This window comes from Acyrthosiphon pisum, chromosome A2 (genome assembly GCF_005508785.2).
Source record: "Acyrthosiphon pisum isolate AL4f chromosome A2, pea_aphid_22Mar2018_4r6ur, whole genome shotgun sequence".
In the NCBI taxonomy this organism is placed as follows: Eukaryota; Metazoa; Arthropoda; class Insecta; order Hemiptera; family Aphididae; genus Acyrthosiphon; species Acyrthosiphon pisum.
The window spans coordinates 59,606,161-59,616,617 of NC_042495.1; the positions used below are offsets into that span (position 1 = coordinate 59,606,161).

At 31.5% G+C, this 10,457-nt stretch overlaps 1 long non-coding RNA gene across 1 annotated transcript; it reads left to right on the plus strand.

Moving 5' to 3' along the window:
* Positions 1-8,077: 8,077 nt before the first annotated feature.
* On the plus strand, positions 8,078-10,239 carry LOC115034268. The gene is made up of 3 exons (XR_003839624.1): positions 8,078-8,142; positions 8,225-8,482; positions 10,020-10,239. It is a non-coding gene; the product is annotated as an uncharacterized LOC115034268 (long non-coding RNA).
* Positions 10,240-10,457: the final 218 nt, after the last annotated feature.

Consider the following 10,457-nt stretch of genomic DNA (forward strand, 5'->3'; position numbering starts at 1 on the left):
CTGTTTACTTATTTTCTTTTAATAAAACACGAACAACCATCCACTCAAAACGGCTATAATAAATTCAGCCCCATTTGAATTTAGATTTTAACATATTATATTATATTTTTTAGTTTTATAGTATCGTTAAAATTCTAAACCTGAATTATCCAATAAATATTAGGTATATAATACTATTAATTATCTATTATCCTATATACTGAGGTAATCAAATCGAGACGAATCCCTAATATAGTAATTATCAACTTGTTATAATTGTTGCATATTCAATATTTATTTTAATCTATTAATACACCATTAAAACTGTGTTCAGCTTTCGGTTATAATTACAGCTGTGTTATAAACTTATAACTACCTACCTAAATGTTTTCAATTAAAAAATAAAACATTTTCCAATTGTTCTTTCCATTAGTTTTTCATAATAATGAATAGCAAACATCACCAAAGTGTACAAGGATTTGACAGTAAGTAGGGTTAGAACGAATATGTCACTTTAAGACTCCTCGTCTTATTATTTATTATATTCATACTTTTATTCAAACTTTGGTTTAAAATAAACTTTATAATTCATATTTGTCAATATGCCTCGTTGTCTATGTACTTATTGCATAAACATGCAATGTATTTTTTAGTTATTATAATATTAATATACATATTCAACACTGTACTCTTTTTTCTATTTTTTTATTGGAAAAAACTTACAATCTGTATTTCAAACACAATAAGTAAATGGAATAATGTACATAATAATGAAAAATAACGTAGAGAAGAAAAACTAACGACAAGGAAAACATATTTTACTAAATTTCGATTCATATTCAAGGCATTCATATCACATCCTAAAAAAAAAATTACAATTTTGTGGCACCTTATCAGTTATTGCCCTTTAAGACTGCTATATAAAATACAAATAAATGCAATAAAATGCTATACAAATCAGGTATTATCTAAATAAGCGTGGCCCTCCCCAGCCCCTTCCCCTGCAGGCGGCCTTATTCATATTTTTATCAAAATTAATGTAAAAATTGGACAGACGGCTCACAATAATTGTAATTGGAATAGTTATATATTATATTATACTTCACTCGTTTGTAGTTTTACTTATTTTAGTGCAGGATAATGTCCTATAAATTAGAAAACTTTTGTATTTTGTTTTTTTGTCAATGTTAAGCAACTTCAGGCTTCAGCATCATTGAATGTGTGACCTGTTGCCGGTTGGCTGTGTTGGATGTGGGAACTTTTTTGTTAAATTGTGTGACTTACGGTTTTTAATCTTATAGAACTTTTCTACTTTACCAGAACACTCGATGATATTTTGCAATATAGGTTTTTCGATGTTCTAAAAATTGCCGGAAATCTATATTATTATTAGGTAGGTATATTAGGTTAGTTATTATAACTTACTCAAGTATATTACTCAATGCTAATAGGTATAACAGAAATATTAATATGAATATTTTATTATATTTTATTAATTACGAGTACCTACTGTTTAAGTCACGACTCGGTAAGCCGAGGTATATTTAGGTATATTTAAGCCTGTACAGGCTTGTATAATCTTCATTATAGCTAATATATAATATATTAATATCTATATGCTATATTTATTATGTACTTATAATGTATATAGTATCTGTCACAAATTGTTTTTATTTTAATAATAATACAATTTTAACTTTTATTAAACTAATTTGTTTTAATGTTAATGAATATTAATGATTACCTCCATAGTGATACGCATAGATGATTCTTACCTTTACCTAAATTATTACGTCTCATTGCAGATTTACAATAATAACTAATAACTATTACTGTAGTAATGTAACTTATTATTACATTAACAAAATTGAAAAATTGAAACAGCATAAAAAATATTCCTTTAATTTTGAATTGTTTTTCTGAAAACATTACCATTAAGTATAAAAGTATAATTTAAATTATTTTAATACAATTAATCTTTTTACCAAATACAAGATAAAAATGCTTGTTGAATTAAAATTAGTAGCTAATACCTCTATATAGATACGTATATTTTGTTGTGCTATTTAAAGTTGTGTTGCGTGTCATGTCATGCCACTTTTAATTTAAATCGCTTTACACAATAGGGTATGCCCTAATGAGAAATTGTTTTACATTATTATGGTAAGACATGCGATAGCGATTTTAATTTTGAAATCAGGTTATAAATAATATTAATGGTATAAATGCAATGGATAAATAATCCATAGAAAATGTCATTCATTTTTATTGTTATACCTACTCGGTAGTCGGTACCTATAATTACAATCATAGACTAGGCTGAAATAAATCTATTAATTATGTTCCTAACACTTTCGATTGTTGCTAATATGTAGTTGAGGAGTTAAACATAATCATCTCGTGAGTACGAACGCACTTAGCCCTTAGACATGAATAGGAATTTGGTATGGGGTGTATCATGAAGAAAATGGGACACTTTCTCTTAAATGCGCCTTAACGAAACTAGCCTAATCACGCCCCCCCCCCCCCAAAAAAAAAAAAAAGTTCATAAAAACTCATATTGGTAAGCATCTACAATTTTACTTACATGTGCTTCACAAAAACATTTTTATATGTATCAGCAAATAGATTATCATAAAAAAAAAATAGGTATGTAGGTACCTATATTTTGATAATAAATTAAAATACGCCTACATTAAAATATTAAATAAAATCATTACCTAGTTATCTACATCTTTCTTCTTAATATCAAATTTTTAATAATAGAAAATTATATGTTTTAGTTTTTATAAGTAAAAGTAGAAATACACGCCTTGGAAAAAATGTATATTATCACTATTATACGATCAATCTCTAACATTGAACGGTGGTGATGAGTTATAACACTATTAGTGGTTGTTTTATTTAACTACATGGTTATTTAAATTTGTTCGTGCCTCATCCTCGTGGTTTTTCATTTATACTATTTGTTTTGTAGCTTAAACATTAAACAAAGCCCCAGAATAATGTATCTAAAAGTCGTACAAATAGCCTCGGCACAACTTTGTTTTTCTTGTGGAATCACTGCATATGGACCGAACTGTTTTTACACATGGATTAGTTCCCATGTAGCATCGTTTATAAAAATCAATAATTTGGACAACTTTGATATGCCCTGATGGACCGGGATTCCTCAGCGGCGCTGGTATATGCCACAATATACATAATATAGACTAGGGTGACAATGAAAAATTTTAATTTATGAAGGTCCTACCCGCATAAATTGTTTGTCTATCTAATAAGAAGGTTCACAAAAAAATTCAATAAAAAAATTAAATTTTTTCTGGTTCCGTAATTTGATTTGAAATATCTGAATAAGCGGTTGTGGACAAGCTCGCTGCCAGGGGAGTGAGCGTCCCCCTGTACCCAGGAAGATCAAGACACGGACGCCGTCGGTGGTAGACAAGCCAAACTAAACATATGAAATGGACACCAATTAAGATAATGACGTTACAACTCCAGAGGTCCTGGAGATTCAGGGGTCGGTGGAAGTAGGTAAATTTGGGCTAACAAACAAATCTAATTTTGCGGGTAATGTAAAACTGACCGTCGACGTTAGTGCTAGCAGTGCTAACATCTGTTGGCAGTGGATCCCTAGAAAATGCGGAATTGGAAAAAATCCGAGTTATCAATATTGGGAATATGAAGGAAAAACAGTTACTTGAAATGCTCCAAAACTAGATAAGTTGAATGATTTCATTTTCCGTAATGTACACAAAGTACTGAAGGAGACCCTATCGAATACTGGAAAGGCGCTTAAACAATACGTGAAAGTAAAAAAAGCCGAACACAAGACACCCTCGTCTCGTAAGACATCTAAGTACTCAAATGACCAGACGAAGACCATTTACCCAAACCAAGAAAGCTGGCAAAACATAACAGAGCTCCAAAACTTGATACAGGAGACTCTAGTAAAGATGCAGACACAGCAGCAAGAACAACAGCGATAGATCCAAGTTCACCTAAATGTGATGCGTCAAAAACAGCAGAAACTCAAACAGCAGGTAGTAGACAAAAGTTAATAGCTACCTCAAATTATACCCAACTACGCGCAACAGACAAGACAACACGTATCAATGGACATGCTGCAAGAGCCCCACACTCAGATGCAATCGCAGTGAAGCTGTAGAATGGCGAATCCTTTTCCAACATACTCACGGCAATAAAAAAAATACGTACACGTAGTGACGATTGTGGCCCAGATGTCCACTATTACCGAAATGGAGAAATCCTAATTAGACTAAATTCCAAAGACCCAAAGCAGCTCTAGAAGAGGTGCTGAGATCTAACCTTGGGCCTAGATCTACGTGAGCTTGTGAAGTCAAAGACATTGAAATACAGGATCTAGACTAGGTAAGAGCGATTTATTATACAGCCAAAACATTTTCATTTCACTCGCAATCTAAGGTATTCTACGCAAAGTAGAACGTTTTAGATTTGGTGAATGACAAATTCTAAATGATAAACTCTGATAAAGATGATATTATGTAATATTATAAGGATCTAATATAAGTTATATTATAATATAACTGTGTTAAAAATGTAATACCTATTGTTGTTTACTGTATATATGAATCCCTGAAGATAAGTGCTGGTTATACTTAATGCATATTAGTAACAAATCATTTATCGGCTTGTACACAACAAAATATGTTCAAAAATATTTTCGTTTTATACTCATAATACGTTTTGAGATATTTTATAAGTACCTATAGAATAAAATATAGAAGAATATTATGCCCAATGCATCATTACAACATGATTATGTAGAGTCGTATAGGTATGTGTAAATGGGAGTTCGACTATCCAAAATTAAATAAATAAATAAACTGAATGATAGTAGTATCCAACAAAGTGAATATTATACTATTAATTATTATAATATTATAATAAATGAATAATAGAATATATATCACGTAGGCATTGTGACATAATAATAAAGTAATATCAGTTACGTAATTAAACAGTAGGAGAGTATAACCACTACTGCATGTCGACCATCATAAACTATAACAGGTACACACGATACTATATTTATGTACCATTTTCCAGATTGGCATGTGGTTTGCAGAATACCTAACTCATTTGCACACATTCATGCATTTAACGAACATTTTATATTTGATAAATCGATTTATACAAGTTAGATGTCTAAAAGTATACTATTATATCTTCTGTGTCTATCTTCAAATACAGCGTTCTCGTATAAAAAAACACAAACTAATCCAATATCGGTCATTCGCAATTATTCGGGCTATTTATAGTAATATATTATATACATACATATTATATATATTGATGTAATGTGTATAATATTATGTGTGCAAGCCCTATGCGGCTACGCACCTATGTGCGTTAATTATTTAAAAGATGACAAAATCGCATGTAATTCCATATCCGTGTGTAAGTAAGAGATATATGATGAGAATATAAGAGTATGAGGCAGACATATAAATGAGAAAAGAGAGAGAGAGACAGAATTATTGTCTATAATCAGGGGTGGACATGGTGCCAATAGTAGCCCTATTCGTATATATTTTATGATCCAGGCCCTTTCTTAAATTATATTCTGATTGTATTGTAGAACTCTTTCCTAATTTTTAGTAATTTTAAAATATAATATATACACTATACAGGCACACAAATAGTTTTTCACCCTGAACCAGGAGCGTAATTAAGGGGGTGGGGATTAAGAGCGGGGATAGATCCCTTCAAAACTTTTTGTTTATCGCTAACATTTTTATATACTTTAAAGTATTGGTAATGACCATTCATGTTTGCTATAAACGTATATCCCCCACACCAGATTCCTAATTACGCCATTACCCTGGACCAAAAATAGCTAGTCCGCTTCTGCCTATGATTGTGCTTGTGCACACATATTTTTACAGTGGCTATTTTCCATTATCGACGTTTAATTTGAATGTAGCAAAACGAGTCATGGAAGATTATATTTCAATGGAAATTACCGTGTGCAAATAAATATTTTATTATAATATGCGGATTGAGTTGTCCGTCTACGTAACCCACGTCTCTTTGTCCGCCACCCACATGTCTGTCTGCCTCGTCTGCCGAAACGCGTATAATAATAATTTTGTGTACTCGCCTCCCTCCCACCCCCTAATTACACACACACACACACACACACACCGAGTTGAAGACGACTGTAGTTGTATTATAATACATGCACGGTGAGCGTTTTTAATTGACATTGATTGAAACGTACACGTTTGTTTACGAGACAACGATTGAATAATATGATAATATACATATTGTATAGGCCGAGGCGCATAAAGTATACGTTAGCATAATATGCAGAGTGGGTACCTACATTAATCGCATTATTGCAAATACACACGAAATATGCGAGAGCGATAATCGATACGTGCACGTGGCTTTGCGGACTGCCCACGACGTACAGACAATAATTTCAATATTGTTATTTTCTCGTACGCGTTTGTTGCGTTCGTTCACGGTTTATGATGACATGTGTACAATATCTGCAGCTCTACGTATACATATATTATTATTATTGGAACGTACACGTGCGTACGGTGGTGTAGGAGCGCCGCCAAGGAGGCAGTATTATAATATTATAGTAGTACAATACGCACTTTTATAATATTACACAATCACATATATCTATACATAATATTATTATTATTATTTAGAATACGATGTACGCAGAAAATTCGACCAAAACGAGTGCAACCGCCGCCGAGGCGAGTTGTAAACACATAAATATTAAATAACAAAAAAAATAGAAAGCTTAGCCAGGTTCCTTTACCCCACCTCCCACCCACACATACACACACACACAACCACCATTGCCGACTCTTTTTTTCAACAATAAATTGGTTCGTAAACTAAAGGTCTTCCGAATAATATTATAATTATACTACTGCAGGTGGTGCTCGAATTAAACTCCATTTTTATTTGGGTCCATAAAACGCGCGTCGATTAAATAGGTACGCCAACTGGAGTAGTATTTTTTTTCGAAGAATTTGAGAATGACTATATTAGAGCACTATATAATATGCTTAGGTAACCTATAATACTATAAAGGTGAGTGTTTCTACTACTTACGTTCACGTGCACATGCATAAAAATACTATTCTGTGATTGGTTGATAATTGATATACATGGTAACCTTTATGGTATACCAGATTGTTTATACACTCTTACCACACAATTAACCATGATATCGTGTTGTTGAATCTTGGATCCAATTCAACAATTTCGTGTACAAGCTGTACCTCTATTGATAAGATAAGAATATACCTATGAGGTAGCTAATATGTTACCAATCTTAACCGGTGGGAAAAGTTTGGGAGGCCGTTCATAGCGAACAGACCTGGTCAATAAATGCACGTTAACGTGAACGTATATGTGTGGAAACCCTCCTTGATACAATATATTATTATTAACAGCCACCTTGCATTTTCTTTTATTTATAAAAAAAAGGATAAATGTTCAAATATTTAAAAGTACCTATAATCTATATGCATGAATAATATTTACAAAACTTTTGGTTACGTAGAAAATCTATAGACATGTACCAAAAACCTAAACTACCTAATCGTTACTTTTGGTGCATCAAAGTTTTTAGATAAATTAGGATTACTTAAAAAAAATATAGACTGCACTATTAACAAACAAAATTGAAAAGCAATAATGGTACAATGTATATGATTTTGTATAAATTATAACAAGTAATGAGTAATGACGATGAATAATAATAGGTAGATAACTTTTATACCTATACGTTAAATACCTATATGTGACTGTGAATTTCGAATACGGCTTTAATCTAAAGAAACTGCAAACATACCTAGGTACCTACTATACTGTTTTAAACTCTACAATTTATATTGTAACACATAACACAATGTTATAATATATGTAAATATTATAATGTAGAGCCATCGAGGTATCTATATATACATTATACGTATGCGTACACGGCAAACAGCTGACGACTAATGAATAATAATATTAACTACATTAAAGAGTACCTACGCCCCTCAACTTAAAACAGTCTCGTCAGTTTTAGATTGATAACGACTATAATATAATATACGCGTGGCGTGGAAGTATTTTATTCAAAGGAATGAACCGACTAGGGTGAGACGAATGGAATGGCAATTCCTGCATTAAATTAACAAAGTGTAGTTATATACTATTATATTATATACCGTTCACCTAGGAAGTTTTGGAGTGACCTGTTCCTGGTAAACAGCCACTTGCGTTAATCGACCAGAGTACATTCCGGTAAAGTTTAAAGGCACTCTTGCACTATAGCAGAAACTCTTGATTACAGCTAATAATATATTAATGCCCGGTGGACATGGATCAAGCGTGGATTATCGCACTGATACTATTGAGAACTGGTCCACATATTATTATCATCATCCATATTTTGATCCAAAATGTTCTCAGCCTTCTTGCTTTATTCACATAAAAGGTAGGTCTGATTACTGCTGTATAATATTATAATCTATATTTTATTTTATCGGAGAAGATTTAAGATTTGAAGAACTTCGATAGTGGAATGAAGTTCTTTTTGCAATTATTTCTAACACTTATCTCACGTGACTAATCGTCCTTGGTACTTAGTAAAACAGTATACACATATAGTTGTAAAAATGTTAAACTTTTTCAATGACTATATTGAATCCATAATATGACCGTATTGTTTTAGGATAGCTCACTATTAAATAGCTCGAACAGCTTGATTTTTTAAAAATCGATTTATTGCTGCAAACGTTTCAAGAGCAATAGCTAGCTGCATCGCCTGCATATCATGTGTTATTCAGGTTCTCACCTAGGAAATTTAAATCAACCACAAAACTTGGAATTTGTATTTGGTGTTTAAAATCGAGAGACCATTATCCCTTGCTTCATTTTAGCATTATTAATTGCTATGTTAAACAGTAGAGACAATAATGCACCTACTGCACCTCCCTGCATTATCCTGCTTTAACTTTGAAAGCTTCAGACATTGTACCAAACTACCACTACCTGATATGTCGTTGTTTCCGTGTACATTTTGGTGAGTGTCACTTCTAAGGTATACTGAATTCGTCCGTTGTATTGTACAGACTTTATCTATTTCTATTTTCTTACACTTTCCTAAGATCTCCAACTACTAATTACTATCTCTAATAAAATGCACATCTATTGAATCCTACTCTAAAGTGCGTGTAGAAATTAAAATACCGAACTATATACGTATCGTTTATACCCAACTTAACTTGGTACAATTCATTAATATAATATAACCACTAAGGATATGACGTAGTATTCGGAGCAGTGCAGCCCTTGAAACCTCTGAACAGCAAATAATACTACATAATAATATTTTTAATACTGGTAAGAAAAGTAATATAATGTCCATACAAAATATATTTCTATTAAAACTTTATTTTCTTACGCTGTAAATTAGCTTTTAAAAATTAGACAGATATCAGATTTCTATATAAAATTACTGAAATAAATACTATCTATACTTGATAGTGTAATATACTGCTGTATGTTATATAATTTATAAATGTCACTCGCTAAACGGGAAATGTCATTTTACGTACCTAGTATATATTCGTTGAGAACGTATTTACTGTGTAACGCCATATGACGTGTTTATGCATGTATTGATAATTAATACTAAAAACGTGCGATGTTTATGACAGTGGAAAATTCAAAACGTCAACATTTATAATAGTATATATTGTATAATATCAGTGAACAAAATAAACCAACTAAACTTAAACGTTATTGTAGCGTAACGGAAATTATTTTATTAAAAATTTAAGAGAAAAAAAAAACAAAAAGTTTTTCACAAGAATTGCGCATTCCTCGACACACTTCAAATGACGACAGGAAATCGTTTTAACAATAGCAAAAATAGGATATTCTATTTTGACCCACCCATTCCTCATAAGTTTAAATCCAGAACCCATACGCAATAAATACCTAGATGACTTATCCATTCAACATTATAGGTATATCATTCAAGAATGCCCAAAATGTCAAAACATACAAAATACCTAATTCATACCAGACAACCTAGAAGAAGTTCTCGATGAAGACTGCAGCAGCACAAAAATCCTAAGTTTTCTAGGCAAAATTAAAATTGTTAAAATCGTTTGATCATAAAATTAACCTATACATACCTACATGTAAACATTTTATATTTTATATTTAAATTTTACATAATTTACCCTAGGCCTTAGTCGCTCGAAAAAATAAAAAATATGAAAAGCAAAAAAAGAATATGATAGTTAGTTTTTAGTTTTATAAAAATTACTCAAACCTCTCAATAACTAATAATAATATTTTATTATAACACAACTACACAAGTATATGCTATACATTTTATACCAGTTAGGGAAAAAATGAAATAAATACATATTTACACTACTGGGTATATACAATGTTCA